Source organism: Diadema antillarum, unplaced genomic scaffold (genome assembly GCF_040938485.1).
Source record: "Diadema antillarum isolate AM-2024a unplaced genomic scaffold, OU_Dant_1.0 seq00001668_RagTag, whole genome shotgun sequence".
Classification (NCBI taxonomy): domain Eukaryota; kingdom Metazoa; phylum Echinodermata; class Echinoidea; order Diadematoida; family Diadematidae; genus Diadema; species Diadema antillarum.
This window is the reverse complement of record NW_027272366.1, coordinates 7,476-19,211: the sequence shown is the minus strand read 5'-3', so window position 1 is coordinate 19,211 and position 11,736 is coordinate 7,476.

The window sequence follows — 11,736 nt, the reverse complement described above, 5'->3', positions numbered from 1 at the left end:
GCATATGGTACATCTGTATGGTAGATATGCGTTCTATGGTACACCATATGGTGTAGATACAAGGTGAGTAGACTGCATATGGTACATCTCTATGGTAGATGCATGTTCTATGGTATACCACATGGTGCAAATTTATGGTGCAGACATTCTGAAAATCTTCCTAAGTTTTTTCCTAAGTTTCTTCCTAAGTCAGAAACTTAGGAAGTGCCTAGGAAAGACAAAATTGGTATTCTGAAATTTCTTCCTAGGCACTTCTTAATGCAAATTAGGCCATCCTTATTCCCGCCCACGTCCTTTCCTAAGCCAATACGAAATGCCGTATCATAAGGAACTAACCGATGTCTGCCAATGACAATCGCATATTACTATGACGTAGGGTCAAATACACGAGGGCGCGGCATGTCCCCTTTCTCACGCTCATTTCGCGCATCAAAGTACATGTGCGCGCAATGACTGACAAGCGCGCCTATCACGATGCTTGCAGTTTGCTATTCTTAACGACGTACTTAGGACAGGGGTGGAGCTTTCCTAAATATTTTCCTAAAATTCTTTCCTAAGTGCATTCTAGAATACCAACTTCTTCCTAAGTCAGAAATTTACATATTCCCGCCCCCTTCCTAAGTTTCTTCCTAAGTCTACTTACGAAGAAACTTAGGAAGATTTTCAGAATACCACTTAGGAAAAAATCCTGACTTAGGAAGAAATTTCTTCCTAGGAAGGATTTCAGAATACCACCCCTAGAGTGTGCCACACCCAGGGGGTGGGGTGCAGACCTAGAGTGTGCCACACCCAGGGGGTGGGGTGCAGACCTAGAGTGTGCCACACCCAGGGGGTGGGGTGCAGCGTCATCGACGTCGTCTTCGTGGTAGACATCGACATCGTCATCGACGTCGTCTTCGTGGTCGACATCGACATATTGTAAATCAGCATCATCGCCGTCGTCTTCGTGGTCGACATCGTCATCGACGTCGTATTTGCGGTCGACATCGACATCTTTTGTAATCATCATCGTCATCGACGTCGTCTTCATGGTCGACATCTTTGTAAATCAGCATCATCGACATCGTCTTCGTGGTCGACATCGTCATCGACGTCGTCTTCGTGGTCGACATCGACATCTTTGTAAATCAGCATCATCGACGTCGTCTTCGTGGTCGACATCAACATCTTTTGTAATCATCATCGTCATCGACGTCGTCTTCGTGGTCGACATCTTTGTAAATCAGCATCATCGACATTGCCTTCGTGGTCGACATCGTCATCGACGTCGTCTTCGTGGTCGACATCGACATCATCTTCGTAATCATCATCATCATCAATGTTGTCTTCATCGTCTTTGTGATCTTCGCCATCGTCGTCATTGTAATCATCATCGTCATCGATGTTGTCTTCGTGGTCGACATCGACGTCGTCTTCGTGGTCGACATCGACATCATCTTCGTAATCATCATCGTCATCAATGTTGTCTTCATCGTCTTTGTGATCTTCGCCATCGTCGTCATTGTAATCATCATCGTCATCGATGTTGTCTTCGTGGTCGACATCGACGTCGTCTTCGTGGTCGACATCGACATCATCTTCATAATCATCATCGTCATCAACGTTGTCTTCATCGTCTTTGTGATCTTCGCCATCGTCGTCATTGTGATCATCATCATGGATATCATCCTCATTTGCGTCATCGTAATCATCATTGTTGAGATATGTCGCATATTTCAATGATGGGAGTATATTCTGCATTACCACTTGCCCTCAAACTGGAGAAATTGACCCAAAAGAGTCAGTTACTTCAGATACCATATTATGTAATATATTTCGATGTGCTTTCATTTTCTCAATAAATCACAAAAGTCATAGACTGGGTCCTACTAATTGACGCAAACTAATGCAAACTAATGCAAACTCAATGTAAACTCAATGCGAACTACTAATTAATGCAAACTAACGCAAACACTAATTAATGCACACTAATACAAAACGTTACCGGTGAAAATTAGGGTGAATTACAGCACCTGGGGCCTGTTTCTCTTCCTGGGCCACTTTGATAGTCGTCTCGAAACAGATATCGATCAAGTAAATCCATCCTATCGAAGAATGACTAACGTCATGTTTACTTAAGTACTTGCTACTTCAAGCTTCTCACCTCAACAGTCAGCAAAAACTCGGAAAACCATTTTATAGAAATATCATTGAATTCATATTTTTTTTGACCAAACAGATGTCGTTTACATTTTATTTTGCTTTCAAAATTCAGAAAATGTAGAACAGAATGAGGCACAAAAATACGGATTTTAATGATCGATCATTAAGGGCCGAAATACTACTAAGTAATTAATGCAAACTCAACTCAAACTCCAAGACACAACGCTATCCTATGTAAAAACCACGTATATCGATTACAAATATTGGAAAATGACACCCCTAAATATTAGGTGTTACAAAAAACATTTCCCACTTTTGATGCTTAATAGTTCAAAAACTATTTATCAGATAACGCTGACATTGATTTGAGCAATAGCTGAACAGTTTACAATTTTGTTGGAGGCAATTTCAAAATGACAGCATAATTCAGTTTCATTAAATTAAACATTAATTTTTCAGCCAGGTTTCAGATTTTGCTCTATTTTCAACCCTCTGTACAAAACTTCAACTTTGCACAGAAGTGAATTGGTGTGTATGGAAGCAAGGAGGTTCTAGAGAATGGAATCACAACCGTCTTATTTCCTTTGCTAGATGTTCGAAGCCGCCCCTCAAAAATATTTGAAGCATGTGGCAAACTGGATCTGCCGCTCAGATAGGAAGACAATTGACTCGTGTCTCATTGCATAATCACCAGCCCCTTTCAAAGGAAGATATGTCTTTGTGATGGTAATTACTTTTCGCTATCCCTTCATATAAAAGGTAGGTGGTACAGACACGAGGATGCGCGAATAGAAATTGAGCAAAAAATGCTGAAATAAAGATGAAAATTACTCGACTGGGCATACCCGGGCATTAATCTGATATATCTATCAATGAAGAATTATACTTGAAGATTATTCCACATTAGTTTCATTTGTGGAAATTAAGCGGAAAAGTGATAAAAGCAGCTTTCCAGGATGGTACGGTTTTAAACATTTTCACATGATACAGCTCTGATTTACACTTTTGCGCAAATTTCTAGACGGAATTGACTTTTGTTTTACATGCTTTATCATTACGTAAAATTTCATTTCATTTAATAAATAAATAAGCAAAATATAGCCAACATTATGATAACGTTCAAAATGAATCTTCAGATTGCTCAGCAAGACGGCGGCTTGGAACATCGATCATCAAAGGCACAAGTGCACCTGTGGAATTCTTTTGTACATCAGTAGAAATCCTGACAACTGTTTGAATAATTACAGCCAGTTGGAACTCCAATGTATTAAACCTCCTTGACGGAAGTGTGTAGTTGACACCCAGACAATCAATGGTCCTGCGGATGAACAATGACCAGGATTTGAATGCTACATTATTCATGAGAAATCCCACTATCACAGCTAGTCTTTATTCATTCTGAAATGTGGTGTATGCAAGCACATGGAAACATGTGCTTACTTTTTTCATGTGCATGCATTTCACCCTTTGCTAGGAATTTAAACTAGCAGTGCCCAGGTAATCCATCATGAATAATTAATAAAGCATTCATGTGCCTTGGAGCAGAGCTCTGAACAGGTGGTATCCAGGTCCATTGTTCAGGGTCATTGCATGTACACACTCACATCCCACACGTCATTAGTTCCTGTGTAAAGTTCAGGTTTTGTACAGAGGGTTAAAATTTGACCAAAATCTGGAACCTAACTTTGAAATTAATCATGGATTTCATAAAACTGATATAGGTTTTCATATTCAAATCACCTCCAACTAAAATTTACACTATTCAGCTATTACTCATATCAATGACAGTTGTATCTGATATATAGTTTTCGAGCTATTGAGCATCACGAGTGGGAAATGTTTTTTTTTTTTTGAAACACCTAGTACTAATTAATGCAAACCCGAAGATAAACGCTATCCTATGTGAAAATCACCTATATCGATTACAAATATCGGAAAATGACACCCGATGACCCGATGACCCGATGAAAATGACACCCGATGTACAAATGCAAACTCATAAAGTCTTCTAATGTTAAAATAACCTAAATCGATTATAAATATCGGGAAATGACACATCGAAACACTTTAGTAATGTAAATTCCAAAACAAAAAGTTTTTCTACCTGAAAACTACCTACATCAATTACAAATATCTGAAAATAACATCTCGATGTTAAAAAAACAAACAAACACGATTATATAGGACATGTAATACCATACTTTCAAAACACTATCATTTTCCTGTATCAAATTTTCACTCTTGCAGAAGCGCAAATTTAATCAGCACCAGACTGAATGACAGTTTCCAGCAAGAGTGGGGAAGTGATGTAGAGGAAATTTTAATTCCCAATGTTAGAACTCTCGAATTTTCAAGCGGGAGCTTTATTTTAAGAAATACTTCCAACACTTCAATGATTCGCAGAGAATTTTTAAAGCAAATTCCGTCGGGCATATCCCAAATTGCCGATTGTTTCTGGAAGATATAATCACATTCCTAGAAATTAAAGATTTTGTACCCATTGCAATAAGAATAAAATTGATGATTAATTTTTCATTGCAGCCTCTTAAATGAGCAGCGAAAGAAATACTTAATCAGATATCACAGGAAATACCCAAAATGAAGGTGGATCAATTATTCAATTGTGGAAAGATGGCAGTCCTTCCTAGTTAAACCAAGTTTTAAAGTTGATAAGGAAATATGTTTAGATGACTAATATTTTTTCGACCTTTTCTTAATTCCTACATAACCCTTTTTACAGCCTGTGCCTTATCTGCAACATGTATCCCACTCTCCCCTCATTCTCTTCCTTTCTCTTCTCGCTCTTGTGTCCATATTTCATGTAATTATTCGACCAAGTAAAGAATATAGGATACATATCATAAACATTTCAAACATGAAACAAAACCAGAATGAACATTACAAAGGAATGCACTGTAGGCCTACTGTATATGTCACACAAAATAAAAATGAAATAAATGGAGCCAAAATGAGGGTTAGGGGACACAGAAGTTATTTACTATTGCCCGTAGACACTGAGGTGAACCCACACATGTTGCCCCTAAGGCTGCGTTCACATAGAAGTATACTATTCGGGTATTCGGGCTCGTTTTTCGAGGGCTCGCGAATAGCTTGAATCGAACGATAGGATTTCCTCACACCGGTTCACATAAGAGGGCACTATTCGAAAGAACGAATAGCTGCGAAAAGTATAGCAAAGTGGGAATCGAGCTTGTTCGATTTTCTTGCAGCGTATACCGTCTCTCGTTTATGAAATAATGACACTTTTGGTCTGGATTTGCCCTGTAGCAAAAATAAGCATGTAGACTGACATTCTGATGCAGTTTATAAATTGTTAATAAGATTTGCTGGGATGTAGGAGGAAGAAATCCTCTATGCATGGGATGGTGAGTTGACGGTGCGGGCGGCGGTGTATTCGGTGCCCGAATACCGAATACCGAATACCGAATACCGAATACGAATACCGAATACTTCTATGTGAACGCAGCCTTAGAAACATTTAACATTCTTTATTCATCGTATGAATATATTTCTGTACGTTTTTACGTTTTTTAATTTTCTTTGTTGTTGTTGTTGTTCTTTTTTATTATTATGTTACTCATATTTCTTTCGTTAATTGTTGTGATATTTGGCTCCTAAATTGTCTCTTAAAGTAAATGATAGACTGTCGATGTGTCAAAGTTGAATATAAATTGGTTAGTATATAAATATTCTTTGTATGTGGGGTTTTGTTTAACCTGATGTTGTGAACAAACATTGATAAAAGTACTAACATACAAAGGCAACTATTAATATAGCCAATGTGATTTTGATTGTTTTGGTACAGTAATTGTCAGTAATTTGTGGGGAAACAGATTCATTTTAAGACCAACTGCGCTAAGGAGTTTGCATTTCAGAACCTGTTAATCGATAGACACTTTCCTTTCACAAGTTTGCAGTACTGTGATTAGTGGAAAGTTGAAATTTTATTTCCGTCACTATATAACCCATATTCTTGGTATCGGAGTCTAATGTAAAGTCATATTTCAATTCAATAATACAAACAGAGTTGCAAGTAACTTGAAAATATAAAAAATAAGTATATAAGTAAATCAGAGTGAATCACGATTGATGAAAAGAACCAAGAAAATGTACAGTAAAAATGTAATATAGGCATATTACAATACACGACCCCGTGAACAAACAAAAAGAAGGAAAATATGGAGAGAGAGAGAGAGGCGGTGGGAGAAAAAAATAGGGGAAGGGGAATTCCTGAGAGTGAGAAGGACCCAAACCTGATGACATGAGCACAGCTGTACAAATTTAGAATGAAAGAAATACGAGTCACGTATAGTTAAGAAAAACAAAAAGGGAAAATAAAAAACCCTAAGACGTACGGAAATATATGCATATGATAAGTGAACAAAGAATGAAGGAAAAATGGAGACGAGAGAGAGAGAGAGAGAGGAAGAAAAATGAAGAGAAAGAGTGGGAGAGTGAAAAGACACGTTACAGATAAAGAAGTCACTATCTGTAAAAAAAAAAGGCTTATTATATAGTCATCTTAACATGTGTCATCTATAACTACAAAACTTAGTTTAACTAGAAAAAACTGCCCTCTTTTCATACTTTTCATAATTAAATGATCCACCTTCGTTTTGGGTATTTTTCTGTAGATTCGCTGTTCATTCAGAGGCTGCAATGAAAAGGTAATAGAATTCATCACCACTTTTATTCACACAATCTTTGATTTTAAAGTATTTGAATATCTTCCAGAAACTGCTGGGAATTTGTGATTAGCACAACGGAATTTGCATGAAAATTTCCCTGCGAATTATTCCAGTGTTTGAGGTATTTCTTAAAATGAAGCTCCTGCTTGAAAATCGATAGTACAAACATTGGGGATTAAAAATGTCTTCTATACATCACTGCGCCACTCTTCCTTATAATTTTCATTTAATCTGGCGCTAATTAAATTTTTGCTTCTGCTAGAGTGAGATTTGATGCTTGATTGTACCAACTTTCCGTGAAACCTAGGATGTCAAATGTATAGATATTTAAAATATTTTGGGGTGTTATTTTCCGATATTTTGTAATCGAATCAGGTCGTTTTTACATAGGGTAACGTTGTGTCTTGGAGTTTGCATTAATTAGGATTTCGGGGTGTCATTTTCCGATATTTGTAATCGAATGAGGTCAGTTTCACATAGGATAACGTTGTCTCTTGGCCTCGGGGTGTCATTTTGCGATATTTAGAATCAATTTAGGTGGTTTTCAATAGGATAGCGTTGTGTCTTGGAGTTTGTGTTGAGTTTGCATTAATTGGTAATTCGGGGTGTCATTTTTCGATATTAATTGTAATAGATATTACGTGGTTTTCACATAGGATAGCGTTGTGTCTTGGGAATTTGTGTTGAGTTTGCTTTAATTAGTATTTCGACCTTCAAAGTAATCATTAATCATTCTGTTCCACATTTTCCACATTTTAAAAGCAAAATAGAACCTACGTGATATCTATTTGGTCAAAAAATATCTTAATATTTCAATACAAATGATTTTCCGCGTTTTAGTTGACTGTTGAGATGAGATGCTTGAAGAAATGAAGTAAACGTGACGTTAGTCATTCGTTGATAGAATTTTTGTTTTTCCATAATCTTTTATTGATTCCATTCTCAATACAATTTCATGATAAATCGAATCGAATCACGATAGGATGGTTTACTTGATCGATGTCTGTTTCGAGACGACTAAGTGGCCTACAAAGAGCCAGGTCCAGGTGTTGTAATTCTCCCTAATTTTCACCGCTAATGGTTTGTATTAGTTTGCATTAATTAGTAATTTGCGTTAGTTTGCATTAACTAGTAGTTTGCATTGAGTTTGCATTAGTTTGCATCAGGTTGCCTCAGTTTCCATTAGTCTGCATCAATTATAGTAGAACGGGGCATTCGGCTTTACAATGTTGTTTGCGAATATGGACAGGGAGGTGATACCTCCCTGTCCATATTGAAAAAAAACCCACACTTTTATTAGATATTTTTATTTATTTATGAAGAAACAAGTCAGATATCAATTGTGACGCAATGACAATGTCCTCGTCACATATTACTAATGTGCTTGAGACGGCCATTGCAGTTTTGGAAAATGCAATAAACTTCGATAGTCATAAGCTTTCCCTTCTTTAATTTCTGGATTCAACTTCTACCAATATCTGCTTGTTTGGCCTTACTGTTCTGCCTAACAATACCATATTATTCGTAACAGATAGTTTATAGCGATGTTAGCACTCCCGAGGGCAAGTCGCCTCACATGGTAATAGTATAGATAAATCTGACTTCAGAGCACTGTAGCTTAAATGGCAGCCGTAACTGGGGGCTTCCAAAGAAGAACAAAAGCACTTTCAATGGGTTATGAGATGAGTCAGGTGCGTTGCAATGTCAGTGCATGAATTATCTTTTGTCAGGCATACTTGAAGCCCCCGGTTAGAAATTACCAGAAAAACAGTACCCAAACCGAATTGGTCTATACGAGTGCCTCACATACTGGCAACCGAGAATTATAGTGAGCATCGATTTCGCATGATATCAAAGAATCTATTCTCCGTATAGAATCTTTTATGACATTCGACATTGCAAGGGTTTATCTGACAGGGGGTTAAACGTGCAGTTAAGGCTGAGTAATGGAAAATCTAACGGAATCGCTGATTCGTTAGCTATTTGAACGAAGCAAGTACAGTAATCAGTCACTTATATACTGTGGAACGATTTATTCCAAACCCTTATACACTGTATTTATAGTATAAATGGACGAATAGCAAATGGAAATAAATGGACGAGTAGCAAAATGGACAATTAGAAATGGTGTGTTTGATTCAAATGTTTATTGCAGACTCCTCATGTCTGGAAAAGTACCAAACATAGCATGTTTGTTAGGCATTATAGATTCAGGAATTCATGCATGTTGTTGGTATGTATATAATAAGACTGGTAGTAGCGCAGATATGTAACTGTAAAGATTGGTCGAGATGCTTGCATCGGCGGAGAGTATGAAATTTTGTTTCTAGAGGTATTTTGGGGGCGCTGATTTAAAGAAAAAAAAAATTGCCGGATCCAAGAGACATGACCACTGGATCGGCCCCCATCCTGAATTCCAATATCATGGCCGCCATGAAGAAACAATTAGGGCTTAAATTTTTTTGTCTTGGCTTCTAAATGACTTGTGGCAATAATATTTCATGCACAAGAGCTTTTGGACATGCTAACTTCAAATTCATGTGACGGATGGATTTGAAATGTCTGACAAACATATCGAAAGGCAGCCATTTTGAATTTCAGTGTGCATGCCGCCTCGACGAAAAGTTGAAAATCCCTATCTTAAGTTATATTTGACGAATGTCGCTCCGTGCAGGGAAGAATTAATGAGATCTATCGCAGGTGTTGATGATTTGCTTCGACGAAACACAGCGTTCCTGTTTAAATATGCATACAGTAATTCCTCAATCACAGCAAACCGAACGAGCAGCAGTTTGAAGCCCCTTTCAATACCTTCGGCAGCAATGTGGATAGAGAACAGGACACGTGAACAAAAATCAGTTTAAAAAATTTAGGCATACTTCGGATTGTTAACTGTAACATGATACTTAAGTATACACATAAATCGGGTCATGCTTTAGCCAATTACATTTCATAATCAGAAAGATTTCACATTCAAGTTCTAAACTTCCCAAACGAAGCCATTTTGTGCGCAAGGTAGTTGATCGATTTTTTTATGAAAAAAAAACTGAAGGGATTTGTTCCCTGCCATATTACCCCCAAGTCCCACACAGAATTTCCTCATTTCTTTTGAACGGAGGTCTCCATGATATATTCAAACTCTGTAAAAGAGCGGCTTAGAGCACAGTCAAAGACAGTGGAATGTCTGTAAGCATTCAAGAATTGTCATGCAATGAATCTACGAAAAAATTGCACAAAGTGCGAAGAGATTTCGCTCCTTCTCTAAAGGCATATCGAGATAACGAATGCCCAAACGAATTTAAAAAATGGAGATGCGTTCGGATCCGTTGCTAGTGCTTAAGAATGGTTCATAACAATAAACCAAGTTTGACGTTCTTTATTTCCAGTAGCTAGTTTCGCAGAGATAAGCTGGAGCAGTGTTGTTGTTGTTGTTGTTGTTGTTGTTGTTTGTTTGTTTGTTTTTTGTTGTTGTTGACATGTTCAAAATAAAAGTCAGCTCCGGCGTATGTCTGCGAATCCCTGTACAGCAGAGCAACAGCCCCGAGCTTTACATGCATTATTTGCATGATATTCGACGGTCGAAAGGCTTCATTTGAATAAAGAAACGTTACCCGCTTTGGCAAATTACGCATTACTTTACGAGCCGGGATTACCCGTCATTGACAGTAGCATGGGGGTGTCAGAGGAGAAGGAACGAGAATCTTTTCTTTTGCCCATGCTCCATGCCGCCGAGAAGTTATGCAATCTACCACAGGTGTTGATAAATTGCTTTCACCTATGACAGCACTTCTGTTTAAGTATGCATCATTCCTAAAATACAACATCCTAGCCAGTAGCAATGCGCTGCCCCTCCAATATTTTCAGCAGCAATTGTACAATGTGCAAAGAATATAAATCTATATAGGACACACGAAGGAATGTAGTAAAATATGTACTTCTTTGACTGTTTAGTAATGCGATTAAACAGGCAGAAACACGCAATTGCCAAATACTAAATTCGAAAGATTTGATAATTGAGTGTTAAACCCGGCAAACAATATTATGCACTAAATATACGCAAGATTGTTAAATATTACCTTTTTTTATGAGATATTAATATTCAGTCCGGAGGTATTCATAACAAGGAGATTTGAAGAAGAAAAAAAAAATTATTCCATACACGATTACCAAGTTGCATACAAGATTTCAAAATTTCCTCTGAAATACAGTTAAAAATTCCTTAAATCAAGAACCTCTTCTTTGGTCTCCATATCCAAACACTATGGAAGAGCGGCGTGGAGCATGGAACATCAAAGCCAGTGAAATGCTTAGGGTAAGCGTTAGGGTTTGTCTTGCTGTAGAACCCATATGCTATTCGCACAAATTGCGAAGAGACTCCACTCCTTCTCCAACACTTTTTTTTTTTTGGGGGGGGGGGGTGTATAGTAGTGGAGAGCATTAGCTGTTATTTTAGACGCGATCGCCATAACAGAGTGACGTTTTGATTACGAAACTGTTGTATACAGTACATAAATGTGCCTCTATTTTCTCAGCCCCCCTGACATTCACAACGCTCCCAAATTCAGGAACTACTTGATTAACAAAAGACATTGGAATGCATCTTCACAGTATAGTGGACATAACTTGGGTGTTCAACTGCAATGTCTTTTGAACATGGAAGCATGACAGTTAGGCTAGGGAAAGCTGCATTCCAATTTCTTTCATTAATCATTAGTACCTAATTGACTGACTAAGGCCACTGGTAGGATCTTGGTTTTGAAGTGGGGTGTTTTTTTTTATGGGCGTATAAGAAAAATAATAGAAGACTATCATGAAACATATGACATGTATTTAGACATGCATTTGTTCATTGCATATGCCGTCGAGGGTATCATGAATCAACGCA